Genomic DNA, 16,154 nt, shown 5'->3' with positions numbered 1-16,154 from the left:
TAACTCAGTAGGGCAAGCAACATCTGTGAAGAGAGAAATAGATTGAATGTTTTGAATCAACAGCCTTCCATCTAAAATGTTAACTGTGTTTCTCTTTCCACTAACTGACTTGTTGAGTACATCAAGCATTTCCTGTTTTCAATTCTGATTTCCTCCATTTTTCATTTGTGGTAGATTAACTGTGTTCCTGATCATATGTACACATTAATTCCTAGATTTATTGACATATAGTGCACGATTCAGTCACCATGTTGGGCTCGCTGGGTGAATCCTTTGAGAGCCCAAATCAGAGTTCGTACCGGGCAGACCACGAGTCACCCAACTCTGTACACCCGGCAAAGTTTGGATCACTCCCTCGCTGCCTGGATGCCGTTTGAACCCGATGCCCGGGAGTCAACGGCCACACCTGCAAGACCTCAACCAGGCAATGTTTAGCACTGGTTTCCACAAATGTGGATCAGGCGTGATGTCCAGGTGTCTCGCAGGCTGTTAGAAACCCCAGGGTGATCAGGTACAGGGCAGGGTAGTACCCAGGCACTCCCCCTGGCACCCTGGTGGTGGCACCTGGGCACCCTGGCAGTGCCAACCAGCCATGCCAGGTTGACAGTGCCTGGGTGCCAGGTTGGCACTGCCAGGGGATCAGGGCCTAGGGCCTAGGGTGACCTTGCCCATGAAAGGCGAGAAGAGGGGAGTTTGATAAGGTGAAGGGATCCTGAAAGGGGGCGGGTGTGTAAAGATTGGGGCAGCCATTCAAAATGTCACCCCAATCTGCGAGGAGCCAGTCCTGCATGCGTCTCCGCTCCCAGTCCGGAAGTGTATCCTCGACGGGGAGAAACTCCTCGAAGCCCGAAGAAAATATCAGAGTGCTGTTGCATAGTGGGGTCAATCTTGGCACTGCAGCTGCCGGGAAACACCCCACCAAATGTGCCCGAAACCTGACCTGAAACATTTCGGCCGAATCAAACCCGTAAACCTATCTTAGTCCCAGTGACTGCAGGTATATTGTGCAAGACCTCAACCAGGCAATGTTTAGCACTGGTTTCCACAAATGTGGATCAGGCGTGATGTCCAGGTGTCTCGCAGGCTTTCAAACCATTGTGAACTTATTTAAATATAAATAATTTCCAAATCCTTTTAGTGAGAATTGGTCAAAATTTCTCAGGAGTGACAATTGCCATTGCAACTTTTATACCATTTTTTGGGAGCATCATGTGGATATGAATGGGAACTTGAAATGTAACAATTAAAAGATACATGTCAGATGTATAATTTTATAATTCAAGTTGATTAACTCCTGAGGCAAAACTGGGATATGTTGAAATATTCAATAGGTCAGATAGTCAATAAATCCTGAGACACTTGGCATAATAAAGTTGCATCATATTTTATAAGACCAGAAATTGTATATCACATAATGAATAACATATTCAGTTAAGGTAAAGATGTGTTCCTTTAAGGCAACAAAGTCCAGTTATTGAGGAAACATAAATTCAAGTCACTTTATGTTTGGTCAGTAAACCAAACATAGCAAATTGTCACATCCTATTTGACTTGGTTCCAGGTCAGATACACAACAGTAGTAAGTAACTGACATTGTTTCATTATCTTTAAGGTGATTTTGCATCTTTGAAACTATGAGGGTTTGCATTGCGTTGTGACTTTTAATGTATCACTAGTTAAATGTCTGTATTAGTGTTCACAAAGACAGAGGGCATTTGTTCAAGGAAGTAGTTCTTTCTTTGGTGGGAGTAATTTGATAGAGGAGTGTTAGATTTGAAAGGTGGAGAACAATATGGGGACTGGCAAAATAAGAATTGTTGATGGGTGGGGGAGAGGAAATGAGTTGATTAGGGAGAAATATAGTGAGGATTTGGGGATAACTGGGTACTTAAGAAATAAGTGTAGCGAGAGGATTGAGAAATTAAGAGGATAGGTTAGTGGAAGGATAATGGGTATTTAGGGATGGGGCAGTGGGTTGTGCCTACTGGTGGCTAGAGTATATGAACTCCCAATACGTAATTAGGGAAGTTAGCAAGTAGGTAAGAGTGGGTTTTATGGTGTTAATGACTATTTGGGGTACATATTTCAGAGGCAACAACTCTTTCTTAAAAGTTAATACTTGGGACAGTGAGTATTTTGGAGATGGTCAGTTGACATAAGTTGGGAGTAGAACATTGCTACAGCTTGGAATCTAACTCTTAAACACAGGTAATGGTCATCAAAAATATTATCTGTTTGAGAAACCTTCAAATTCAATTAATTTACTAAGAGGACACCTATTTGAGATTGAGTCTCTTTATCCCTCTCTTTGAATGATGCATTAAAATTAAACCTAAAAAGGTACCTGAAAAATTAGTTCTACACAAATTTTCAAATTCTTTGGAAAACTGCAGTAAACTAAACTCACCGCTTGTCTAACAAAAACTGTCCACAAAGATTTAATGGACTCCAGAGTACAGATTTTGTTCAATTACAACATCACTTTTTAAAAATAAATTTAGTGTGCACAATTCATTTTTCCAATTAAGGGGCAATTTAGCATGGCCAATCCACCTACCCTGCACATCTTTTTGGGTTGTGGGGACGAAACTCACGCAAACACGGGGAGAATGTGCAAACTCCACACGGACAGTGACCCAGAGCCAGGATCGAACCTGGGACCTCGGCGCCTTGAGAAAGCAATGCTTACCACTGTGCTGCCCTACAACATCACTTTAAATTTTGTCCTATCAATAGAGAATCTGTGGCATTCAGCAACCGGGAGGTTGATTAGCCAATCAACACGAAGAATTGTTAAAAGCTATAAGTAAAAATCAGGGAATAAATTTCACATTTAGATCATTGTATAAGAATAAGAAAGCTGGGGGGTGTGCTCATGGATTAAAGGAGAAGCTTGAATATTATAAAATAAACTTTGAAAAATGGAATATGATTTTTCTTTAAGTCTCATTTCAAATATTCTGAGCAAATGAGATACCACAATAATAAAATTCATTTTTCAGATTGTAATTATGACTTTATACACAATTTAAAAACTGTTACCCCTGACTGAACATGATATTTTTTTACAGCAAGAGTAGTTTGTAAGTAGTTGAAGTCCAGTAATTGTGTTGTTTTCATCTGTAAAGACTGTAACAGCAGACCCTGTGGAGGAGCTGGGTATCGCTGAAAGCAGCTTCTGGATTTCTGTTTTTAACGGCTCTACGTACAGATGCCAAACGTTGCTGTCAGTTTTACATAGTAATGATGGTGAGCATTAACAGTTTTTCTGTCATTACAACCACAGTCTGCAAGCCTTTCATGTTAAAGTATAAGATACTCAAAGACACATATATTTAGCAATTTTGTTTGCTCATGTTAACTGTAAAATGTGGTCTTATTTAACTAGAATCTTTTATTTTTGTCCCCATATTCATCACGCTCAGGAAAGAGTTCATAACTTTATTTAAAGGTTTCTGTAGGCATTAAATTACGTGTTTTGTGATGGGTTTCTGGAATTGTATTGTTCTGCCTGTTTGCCCCATAATTTAGTCTCACTGTCATGCAGTCTCTTAACTTGAATAAAAGTTGTACTAAGCTATGAAGTGCTTATAACTCAAAAACCAACTAAAACTGCAATAAGTAATTAAGTGTTGTTTTTCTCTTTTGCATTCATTTGCTTGTGTCTTTCTCATGTACAGACAGTTTTCCAAAATGCCCATAAAATTTTATCTGGATTTTTAAAAATATTGGTCCTTTCAGCTTCAAGTAATATAGAAAAAGAATCACACTGATTTGCTTGCGACTGGAGAAACAATTTGGCTTTTGGCTAGCTAAATACTACTGATGTATCCAAGAAAATGATGTACTTTGCATGTGCTCAAAATGCAGAATTGAAGACCAAAGAAGTTGTGAGACAACTTTGAGAGGATCCAAGCAGTTACCAATCTAGCAAAACATCCAGCTAGCAAAACATCCAGCAACAATAATTAATCTCTAATAGATTTTAGTGCACCTATTTTAGACCCAACTCAGCCATGCCATTAAAGGGATAGACAATATTAGTGACTAAATGCAGCCAATTTCCAGATAAAAGATTATCTAGCATCACAGGAAGTCAGCTGTTTTGAATAACATATTTCATTTGAACACAAATGGGCACTGCAACATTAATTACTTCAAAGACGTTTCATGGATATTGTATATCTTCGAACCCCATGACCCATTACCGTTGTGGAATGATTTCATAAATAAAATTTACAGACTTTTGTTAGAACATTGCTTGCTTAAAAACAGTAGATTATTTACATGGAAAATTCATATTGTAGACACAAAGGCTTCATAATGTAAATATACAAAATTGCCAACTGTATACAAAATATCAGTTCAAATTCCTGGAGTTCAAATTATGCTGATGGTTTCCTGCCTTACTTGCACTTGAGCCAATATTAAGCAGACAATGGCTTGAATGCTCATTACAGGTACTAAGGGAGCAGTGATATTCCTAGTAGGCATTAGTAATTTCTTGTTGATAAATTTACCATAATTACTGGCTGCCATGGTTACGTTTTGCTGTTTGCAGCAGTTATGTAAAACCTGTATCTCCAATTTATAATTAGTAGTGTTTCAGCTCCATCACTACAGATTGTAAATTTTAAATTCTTCAAAAATCATAGCACAAATATGATAAACAACAGTCTCACAAATGATGCATTTTGCTTCCTAAAATATAAGGCTTGGGGTTGTAAGTTAATGAACAAACTGTTTTATAAATTAATTTAGCAATCAATGAAGGAATTACTTTCTATAATCCTGATCTTTTTATATTAAAAAGCTCAATGTTTGAATAATTTAAATTTTAGTAGTAAACTCTATATTGGATGAAAAAAAATCATTTAATGGACAGCACCTCTTATTTCTCACCCTTCAAGAGCATGGTGTGGTACTTCTTTGTAGCTGCTGGAGTCAGTTGCAATAGGTGTGATTCAGTGTGATAGTTTACTGGGATAGCTGCACTTAGTTTCCCCTTTATTGGTCAAGCTGATCCATTTCTAAAGTCCACTCAATTAGTTTGATTATGAAAGCTGGGATTTGAGCTTTCAACTCACTGACGAGTTCTGTGCTGTTTTGCTGTCATCATTCGATCACCTCTGAAGTTTACATTTCATCTGTATTAAACATCTGTCAAAATAGGGGTGGGGGAAAGTTTATGGTGTGACAAAGAAAATCAGTTTACCAGATAATGACTAGTTTGCAATGTTATTACTACTGGAATATCATTGAAGCCAACGTTAAAAATAAAACCGATTTTTAAAAACTGATCCTCTTCAAAGAGCTGGTATAACCTGGAAAAAAACTGACCACGAAAAAGCTTTTTGAATACAGTATGTTGTGGAGTGGGACATGGGCCTGTTATGGCTTAAGCTTCATGTACAGCCACATTCCATTACCTGAATATTGACACAGTTCATGTAGCACAGCTGTAAGTTATTGCAGATCTGTATTGACATTCTCTTGCTAAATCTGATTAATTGTTTGAAGATAGAACCATAGAATTCCTGCAGTGCAGGAAGAGGCTATTCAGCCCATCAAGACTACACCAACTCTCTGAAAGAGCACCCTATCCAGTCCCACTTCCCCGCCCTATCCCTGTAACCCCACCTAACCTACACATCTTTGGACACAAAGGGCAACTTAGCATGGCCAATAGATTTAAAATTGTTTCACATGAAGGTATCAAAAAGCACATTATTACAACGCAACTTTGCACCTTTATTCAATTCCTTCAGTTTCCTTTCCAGTTTTCTATAACACTGATTATTAGTAATATCCAACATCATTGGGACCACGAGTGTTTATGCCTTCACATCATGCTTGGCCTCCCTGTTACTTTTGATACTGTCACACAAGTATCTTGTGGTTAACCTCCATAACACTCTTATAGTTCCATTCCTGCTCGCCCCAATATCTAACTTCAGACAAGACTTCTGGTATGTCCCAAGGTTCCATGCTTTTAAGTATGTCCTATACCTCATAAACCTAGTGGACCTTGGGGACGACATTTGTAACCAATTAACTACTGCCAATAGCATCCTTTACTAGTTTGCCAGTGCCTGTTGACTCCATTATTGATAAGCTGTGAAGCTGAATACCTGACCTCATCAGCCAATATCTTCTCCAGTTCAACTGAAACACAATTAGGTTCAGCTCTTGTCAAAAACTTGTGCTGATTCAATTATCTTTCCTAACCATTCTATTTTGTATAAAGTTGATGATCTGTTTATATCTGGATTTAGTTTAGAACTCTGAATCTAAAGTGCCATGATAAATTATGCCCCTATCTTTGGAACCAGTGACAGAGAAAGATGCCATTCAGCCCATCATGTCTGCACCAGCCATAAATGAGAAAAGAAGCAACCAGCTGCTCATTTTAATCCCACTTTTTAAAGCATTAGTCTGAAGCCTCACAGTTTACAGCACTTCATGTGCAAACCCAGGCACTTTTAAATTAATTGAGTGTTTCTGCCTCAATCACCAATTAGGGCAGTGAATTCCAGACGCTCGCCACCCACTGCGTGAAAAAACTTTTCCTCATGCCCCTTTAATCCTTCTACGACTCACCGTAAATCTATGCATTAATTTCTATCAAAACTATCTCTGCCGTTGCTAGTTCCTGAGTTTGATTTCTCCAGTCCTCTTTCCGTGAGCTTCCGAAGTTCAGCTTGGTTAGACTCCAACTCATTTAGAATTCTACTACTTTATTTAAAGCTAAATTAGGTACTGCATTTCAATTACATTTGCCTCCATTGATCCCTTATCGTCCAACGCATCAACTTTAAAATTCTTAGCTTTGTTTCTAAATCGTTCCGCGACCATGTTCCACCCTTTTGACTGGATTGTTCCCCAACCTTAAGTGCTAGTATGAATTTCCATTCTTTTGACAATTGTCTATTATACTTCCTCTGCTTACTGTTGGTGCCAGAGCTTTCAACTGTACCTTACTACCTCTTATCCCATCTTCAAATTCTCCTCAAAACGTAATGTTGGTCTCTTGTTGACTAGTTATAAAATGTGTACTAAAAGTGCATTTGTTCAACAATGTATTCTCTAAAAGGCCAACATTTTCAAATTGTAATTTATTACAGGGGCCAAATTATTCAGCCTATGAAGTATGATTTCTGAAAATATAAAAAATGTAGACGGTGTATATGAGCGTAGCTTAATTCACTAAATATTTAAACTCGAGCAATATATATTTTTTCACCTGCCCACGATAGAAAGTCCTGTGCGAAAGAACAAATATACTCCTGAGCATCTGAACTTAGAAATTTTTAAATAACCTTTAGTCACAGCATGAGAACAAGGGGTCTTTGATGCTTGGAAAGGATCATTCCATGCAAATGCTTAAGAGTCTTCGAATGTCAGTGTGTTCAGTGCCAGAGCGAGGGAACATAGCTGGATAAACAGGAATTGTGTATGCAACCAAAGCTTCAGAACTCCAATCTGACATGAGCATTGAAGCAGAATTAAATTAGCAACAATTTGAAGCACGAAAACTTTGCTACAGTCCTAAGGAAAAGAAAGGAGGTTAATGAGAATGTATGATTGGATTTAACCCAGTTTCCCAAAAGCTGAAGCAAACTCCTTTTACAGTCTGAGGTTTTTGGATGATTTAGGCATGATAAAAATAGAACATATATTGTCATGTGTATGCATTAATAATTCATGTGGAGGAATGTGAGCTTTTAGGCTGAATGGCTTTCTCTAGCAAAGAATTTAAAGATACATTAAGCAGATACAGGGTATTTATTTACTTCACAGGATTTTATGTCTTAGTTTACTTTTCCATTCTTCAGAGTTAGGAAAAAGGTATTTGGTCTTTCTAAAAACATTTTCATCGAGTACATATTAATTCCTGCTTACATTTTAATTTCCTTATGTGCTTACCTGTAAATGATTTCCTTCAGCTGTGGGATGATCGTATCACAGACTTCTCTATTTCAACAGTGCTCAATGATCAAAATTCAGAATATTCATTGAGCAGAGATGTAGGTGGGGAAAAACTGATTCATTACTGCACTAATGGACAGGGCCAGTTCAAATGATAATTGACCGCGTTTGAATGCTACCCTGAGCTGCAAATAAAACTTGAATATGTCTACTCACAACAGCCTGGCAATGTAGTTGAGTCCTCATTAAAAACTGTTTATAGATCTGGGTGTCAGTTATCATTCTATCCCACATTTGCTTTGAGCTAACAGTCAGGTTTCAGCCCATCTTGTTTGCGGCCTCTCTATTCAAGCAGGAATCAGCATGGACATGATGAGCAAAATAGTCTCCTGCTGTGTTGTTACCAAAAGTAGTTCTTTGATTTGGATCTATCTGACGATGAAGATCTGATTTACTTTTCTACCGTTCAGTGTGATTTAAAATTCTATAAGGATAAAATTCTATAAGCACCATGTAAAGAACTTGATAATGCAGAGTTCATTGGAGTCATGTTGTTAACTCGATTTGTTACTGAGTTTGCTGGGATATATTTTTTCTCCATAGTATAGGTCTCCTGAATGAAGAAAGGATATACTTGCATTGGATGTAGTACATCAAAGATTCACTAGATTGCTTCCTGGGACGAGACTCTTGTCCAGTGATGCAAGGCTGAGTAAATTGGGTCAACATTCTCTAGAATTTAGAAGAATCAGAGGTGACCTCTTTGAAATATGCAAGATTCAGAAGGGGCTTTACAGGGTAAACACTTGAGAGGTTGCTTCCCCTATTGGGGAATCTAGGACACGGGGGGCACAGTAAGGACAAGGGATCGATCAGCTTGAACAGAGATGAGAGTTTTCTTCTCTTAAAGGGTTGTGAATCTTTGGAATTGCCTACCCCAAAGGGTTCTGGATGCTCCATTGTTGAGGATATTTAAATCTGACATAGATAGAATTTTGGTCTCTTGGGAGAATGAGCGATATGGGAAGGAAAGTGGAGTTTAGGCAGAAGGCAGCTAAATCATACTGAATGGCAGAACAAGTTCAAGGGGCTGAGTGGTCCACTCCTTCTCAATATTTTTTAAGTTCTTCTGACCACACCTCGGCTACAATTTTGATCAACATATTATGAAAGACCGTTTTCGAAGCAATGGAGAGGGTGCTAAAAAAGGATTTACAAGGATGTACCAGAAATACATGGGTTTACATATCAGGAAAAGATGACCAGAGTGGTATTCCTTTTTCTTATAAAGGGATGACTTCGGGATGTCCAAACAGACACCTTCAAAATTATGAAAAATGGAGTATACAGAAAGAATATTTACACTTATGGGGATGAGCAAACTAGAGGCCTTCAAAATAAGACAGGTACCAAGAAATCAAATAGGGAATTCAGGGGAAAAAACTATCCAGAGTGGCAAAATTGTGGAACTTTTTACCACAGGCAGTGGTTGAAGCGAATAGTATAAATATATTTAAGTGGAGGGAACACAACATTTGAAGGGGGATGATATAGAGGGTTTTGTTGCTAGATGAGGGATGATGGGAGGAGGAGCATAAAGCATGGAAGTGATCAGGCCAAATGGCCTTTCTCTATGCTGTAAATGCTATGTAATTCTTCTGTAAGCAAAATCCACAGTAGCCTCAGTGTATGAATATTTGGGGGTGGAGGGGAGGAATGGTAAAGGGTAGGGAAATTGGAATAAATGGACATCATTTTCAGAGAACTGCTGCAGGCTGAAGAAGCAGATGACCTCCTTTTCTGTTGTAGAACTAAATGAATCAATAAATGGGTGATTTTTATGCTGGGTAAAAGTATAATAGGCATTGGGAACATAAAACCATAAGATGTGCAGCAGAATTAGGCCATTCGGCCCACCAAGTCCGCTGTGCCATCCGATCAGAGAATCCCTACAATGCAGAAAAAGGCCATTAGATCCATCCAGTCTGCACCGATCCTTTGAAAGAGGGCTGCACTCAAACCCATATTTCTTCCCTATCCCAATAACCCCTTAACCTAACCTATACATCTTTGGGCAATTTAGCATGGCCGATCCACCTAACCTGCACATCTTTGGACTGTGGGAGGAAACCGGAGCACCCGGAGGAAACTCACGCAGACACGGGAAGAATGTGCAAACTCCAAACTGTCGGTTCTCATGCCTCCTCCAGATCCTCTTATTAATCAAGAACCTATCTATCTCAGTCTTAAAGATAGATAAGACTGAGCTTGGCTTGCACAGCCTTCTGTGGCAAATTCCACAGTTTCACCACCCTCTGGCTGAAGAAAGTCCTCATCTCAGTTTTAAATATCAACACTTCAGTCTGAGTCTCTCCTACCAGTGGAAACATTTTTTCCATGACCACTCGGGCCTCTAGGCCTCCCAGTATTCTGTAAGTTTCAATGAGATCCCCCCTCATCCTTCTAAACTCCATCGAGTACAGACCCAGATTCCTCAATTGCACCTCATATGACAAGTCACTCATTCCCGTGATCATTTTTGTGAACCTCCTTTGGACCCCCACCAAGGCCAGCACATCCTTTCTTGGATATGGGGCCCAAAACTGCTCACAATATTCCAAATGGGGTTTGACTTATGCGGCCTCAGCAGTGCATCCCTGCTCTTCTATTCTAGCCCTCTCCAAACTAATGCTAACGTTGCCTTTGCTTTCCTAACTGCCAACTGAACCTGATGTTAAACTTAAGAGAATCCTGAACTAGGACTCCCAAGTCCCTTTATGCTTCAGATTTCTGAAGCCTTTTCCCATTTAGAAAATAGACTATGCCTCTATTCTTCCTACCAAACTGCATAACCTCACACTTTTCCACGTTGTATTCCATCTGCCACTTCTTTGTCCTCTCCTAGCCTGTGCATGTCCTTCTGCAGCCTCCCCGCTTCCTCAACACTGACTGTCCCTGTACATATCTTTGTATCCACTGCAAACCTTGCAACAATGCCCTCCGTTCCTTCTTCTAGATCATTAATGTATATCATGAATAGTTGTGGTTCCAACACTGACCTCTGCAGAACATCACTAGTCACCGGCTGCCATCCTGGAAAAGACCCCTTTATCCCCCACTCTCTGCCTTCTGCTAGTCAGCCAATCCTTGCCAAAGAGAAAATGCTGGAAAATCTCAGCAGGTCTAGCAGACATGGGGAGAATATGCAGACACCACACTGACCGTGACCCAACCCGGGAATTGAACCCGGGTCCCTGGCGCTGTGAAGCAACAGTGCTAACCACTGTTCGACCGTGCCACCATCCCCCAGCCATGCCGAGGCACTGGGGGTGGGGGGGGTGAAGCTAACCTCCACCCCAACAGAATGCGCCTGTGAGCAATCAACGAGGCAAAGGCTAAAATGTCTGCCTCGCTCATGACTGCAGCTCTGGCAGGTCTGACACCGCAAATATGGCCTCCAGGGGAACTGGTTCCAACTCCACATGCAGAACCTCAGACATGGTGCTGAAAATGACCCCCAATATTCCTCCAACTTCGGGCAGGACCAGAACATGATGGGCTGGGCCCCTCACACACTGCTCGCAATTATCCTCCACCCCCTCAAATAGCCGGCTCACCTTGCCCTCACTAAGTGCGTCCTATACACCACCTTCAACTGAATCAACCTCCGCCTCGCACATGAGGTCGAGGCATTGAGCCTTTGCAGCACTGTGCACCATAATCCTTCCAACTCTGCAATTTCTTTTATATTACTAGCTAGCTTACAGTCATATTTCATCTCCCCAATTATTGCTTTTTTAGGTGCCCTCTGCTTGTTTTTAAAAGCGTCCCAATCCACTGGCTTCCCACTAATCCTGGACACATTGTTTGTTTTTTCTTTTGCTTTTATGCTTTCCCTGACTTCCTTTGTTAACCATGGCTATCTCGTTCTCCCCTTAGCATGTTTCCTTTTCATTGGGAACAATTTCTGTTGTGCCTCTGGAATAACCTCCGAGAAATCCTACTATTGCTGTTACACTGTCTTCCCTGCTAGACTCGCCTTCCTGTCAACTCTGGCCAGCTCCTCCCTTTGTAGCTACCTTTATTCAATTGTGATACCGTTACATCTGTTTCCAGCTCTCTCTCAAACTGCACGGTAAATTCTATCATATTGTGGTCACTGCTCTCTTGAGGGTTTCTTCACCTTATGTTCCCTAATCAGGTATGCTTTATTACACATCACCAAATCCAAAATTGACTTCCCCAGTGGATTCTACCACAAGCTACTCCAAAAAACCATCTCTTAGAGATTCTACAAATTCCTTTTCTTGGGATCCGCTACCGTCCTGGTGTTCACAGTCCACCTGCATATTGAACTCCCCCCATGATTATTGTAATATTGCCTTTCTTGTGTGCCTTTTCTATCTCCTGATATATTTTCTACTGCTAGGGGGCCTCTACATTCTCCCTTCAGGGTCTTTTTTCCTTTGTGATTCCTCAACCCTACCCAAAGATTCTACTTCTTATCCTATATCGCTTCTTGCTGTCGATTTAATTAAATTTCTTACTAACAATGCAAGCCTGCCCCCTTTGCCCATCTGCCTGTCCTTTTGACAGGACACATATCCTTGGATATTCAGATCCCAGCCCTGAACCCCCTGCAGCCACGTCTCTGTGATGCCCACAACATCGCACCCGCCAATTTCAATGTACGCCGCAAGCCCGTTTACCTTGTTTCGTATACTGTATGCATTTGGATACAACACCCTCAGTTCTGCGTGGACCGCCCCCTTTCTCATATTTGTCCCCTTATCTGCTGTACCTGAAGTTAGATTCCTGCCACTTTCCATACTCTCTGTTCTATTGCTTGTTCTGGAAACTTTACTAACCTCTCCTAAGCCCTCAGTCCCTTTAACTAGTTTAAAGTCCTCATCATTAACCTGCTCTCCCACCTTCTTGTTTAACTTTGATTTTCTAATTTTCCATACAAATGAAACCTCCCCCCACTATTTAGTTTAAAGCCCTATCTACTGCCCTGGTTATGCGATTCGCCAGGACTCTGGTCCCAGTATGATTCACGTGAAGAACGTTCTATTGGAACAGCTCCCTCCTTCCCCAGTACTTGTGCTGTTATCCCATGAATTCAAACCCATTTCTCCCACACCATCCTTTGAGCCACACATTTACCTCTTTAATCTTATTGACCCTGTGCCAATTAGCTCATGGCTCAGGTAGTAATCCGGAGATTATTACCTTTTTGGTTCTGCTTTTTAAGTTAGTCCCTATCTGATCATAATCCTTCAGCAGAACATCTGTCCTTGTTCTACCTATGTCATTGGTATCTACGTGGACCCCGACAACTGGATCTTTGCCCTCCCACTCCAAGTTCCTCTGCAGCTCAGATGAGATATCCCGGACACCCCAGGTAGGTAACTCAACCTTCTGGATGCGTGATCTTGGTTGCAGAGAACTGTCTCTTTGCCCCTAACTATACTATCCTTGTTGCGACTACATGTCTTTTCTTCTCCCCCCACCCCCCACCCCCCTCCCCCCACTTGAATGGCCTCCCCTACCATTGAATGTTGGGGAGATCATTAAATTCTCTCTTAATGTGGAGATTGTCATTGCCTGGAACTTGTGTGGCACAAATGTTACCACGTATTAACTCAAGCCTGGAAGTTGCCCAGGTGTTGCCTCTATGGACATGGACTGTTTTACTATCAGAGGGTTTGTGAATAAAGCTGGACATTGCAATGATCGGCAAAGATCCCCAATTCTGACTTTATGATTGAGGGAAGGTCATTTGATGAAGCAACTGAAAGTAGTTGGACCTCGCAAACGTCCTTGAGGAGCTCCTGCTTCAAAGTTTTGGGACAGGGATGATTGACCTCCAAATGTAAAGCTTCTTACAGTCAGTTGGTGAAGGAGGAGACCAGAAGTCAATCTTTACTCTATTTTAGATTCATTCAGAAAGTGAGACATTACAAATGCACAGCTCCTAACTCTATAACCCACCATCCCTAGCGTCTCGTTTTAGCACACCAAATAAACAAGTGCATTAATAATCAAATTAACTAGCTTATCGGGGCAACAACAGCACAACAGTCTGAAAAGAGTGGAGATGTTGGGGATTGCACCTAGGAACTCATACATGCAAAGCGCACATGCTCTACCACTGAGCTACATTCTTGTAGGGTCTCTTTATATCTGCACAAGTAGCATCCAGTTAGTGCCTCCACCTGTCTAGACTTTTTAATTTATACAATCAACAGCTATAACCATCTTCCTTTGTGCTAGATGTGACTCCAATCACGGGACAGTTTTCCCCATAATTTCCAGTAACTTTGATATTACTAGGACCCTTTGATGTTCACATTTGGTCAAAACTAATTTTATAACAAGGGCTGTCTCTCTTACACCAGAATTCAGCTCTTTTGTTCCATGTTTGAATCGAGGCTAGAATGACACCTGGAGCCAGGTAGTCCTGGCAGAACCCAAACTGAGCACTAGCGAGTGCTCTCTGTTCATGGCGCTGTTAACAAAATCTTCCACTCCATTGCTGAGGATTAAAAGTAGACTGATGGGACTTGTCCTGTTTTTGCAATTTTTCACTTTTTGTGGCGGATGCTAGTGTTTTAGTTCTATTGCGACAGCTCGGCTAAAGGGGCATGGCTAGTTCTGGAGCAGAAGGCTTCAGCTTCAGAGCCAGGATGTTGTGAGGGCCCACAGCTTTGGCTGTATTTATGCGCTCAGCTGTTTCTTAATATCACGTGGAGTGAATTAAATTGGCTGAGGATTGGTAATATTAAAACAACACAGATTACGGAGTAATATGATAGAAGTTATGCTTCTAGTGGTAGATTAATCATGTGTACATGATTAAATGCAAGAGCTTTCCGTAGAGAGCAGGAGAAGCTTCTTTATACACAGATGGGTGGGTGAGGAAATGGTGAATAAAAGGTTTTTGGAACTATTTGCTTTTGTGTTAAACCCAATGACCTATTTCTGTCTTTGTAATTGTGTGTTTCCTGTGGGAATGCAAAATTACAATCCGGGTTTAGTCCAAGTTTGGATTTAGTATTCTCCAGGGTTCTTTCTTACCTGCAGTGTCACATATCTGGAGAGGGTAAATTGACGGACAAAACTGATTTTATAAAACTGAGGCAGAGTGAAATTAGTGGGGTTGAAGAGATGGGTAGAACGGTAGCACAGTGGTTAGCACAGTTGCCTCACAGCTCCAGGGTCCCAGGTTCGATTCGCGGCTTGGGTCTGTGCGGAGTCTGCACTTCTTCCCGTGTCTGCTTGGGTTTCCTCCCACAGTCCAAAGATGTGCAGGTTAGGTGGATTGGCCGTGCTAAATTGCCCTTTGTCCAAAAAGGTGGGGTGTGGTTACGAGGATAGGGTGGAGGTGTGGGCTTGAGAAGGGTGCTCTTTCCAAGGGCCGGTGCAGATTCGATGGGCCGAATGGCCTTCTGTCCTGTAAATTCTATGATTCTTTGAACAGGTATTAAAAGGAAACTAATGTGGAGAGCACAATTGTGGATCAAAGTATTTACCTGATGATTCAACCAAGGGTTGAAAATCTGATTTATTGAAAATGTAAGGTTTATTATGTTTGTGGACAGGGATTATCATCATAGATTATCATAGAATTTACAGTGCAGAAGGAGGCCAATCGGCCCGTCGAGTCTGCACCGGCTCTTGGAAAGAGCACCCTACCCAAGGTCAACACCTCCACCCTATCCCCATAACCCAGTAACCCCAGGGCAATACTAAGGGCAATTTTGGACACTAAGGGCAATTTATCATGGCCAATCCACCTAACCTGCACATCTTTGGGCTGTGGGAGGAAACAGGAGCACCCGGAGGAAACCCACGCACACATGGGGAGGATGTGCAGACTCCACACAGACAGTGGCCCAAGCCGGAATCGAACCTGGGACCCAGGAGCTGTGAAGCAATTGTCCTATCCACAATGCTACCGTTATTTGAATGGCTTTTAATGGGGCATAAATGCATGGTTTTTAAGTTTGGGTGGAGGAAGATAATTTGGGGTTGACAACCTGGAATGTGAAGGAGTAGCCTTTGCTGAGGCTCTTTTCCACGCTATGGCATTAGCACCCGACCACCCGGGTTCCCTAACCAGAGAGGGTAGGCAGGATGGCATGTCCACTCGGAAAAAGGAAGGATTTCTAATTGAAGAGACCACAAAATGGGTTATAATCGTTCGCCAGCGCTTGCATTTT

General features: G+C 41.3%; 1 protein-coding gene across 6 annotated transcripts in view; it reads left to right on the top strand.

Annotated features, from left to right (window-relative positions):
* Positions 1-16,154, top strand: part of LOC140427991 (zinc finger and BTB domain-containing protein 20-like) — a 502,007-nt gene that overhangs the window by 19,205 nt on the left and 466,648 nt on the right. The window contains exon 2 of one of the 6 annotated variants that reach the window (XM_072513921.1): positions 3,129-3,249. The exons of the other annotated variants lie outside the window; for them this stretch is intronic. The gene's annotated coding sequence lies outside the window, so the exon portion shown is untranslated. The remainder of the gene's footprint in view (positions 1-3,128; positions 3,250-16,154) is intronic. 6 annotated transcript variants of the gene reach the window in all.

The sequence above is a fragment of the Scyliorhinus torazame genome, chromosome 8, assembly GCF_047496885.1.
Source record: "Scyliorhinus torazame isolate Kashiwa2021f chromosome 8, sScyTor2.1, whole genome shotgun sequence".
Lineage (NCBI taxonomy): Eukaryota > Metazoa > Chordata > Chondrichthyes > Carcharhiniformes > Scyliorhinidae > Scyliorhinus > Scyliorhinus torazame.
This window is presented reverse-complemented; position numbering and strand designations above follow the sequence as displayed.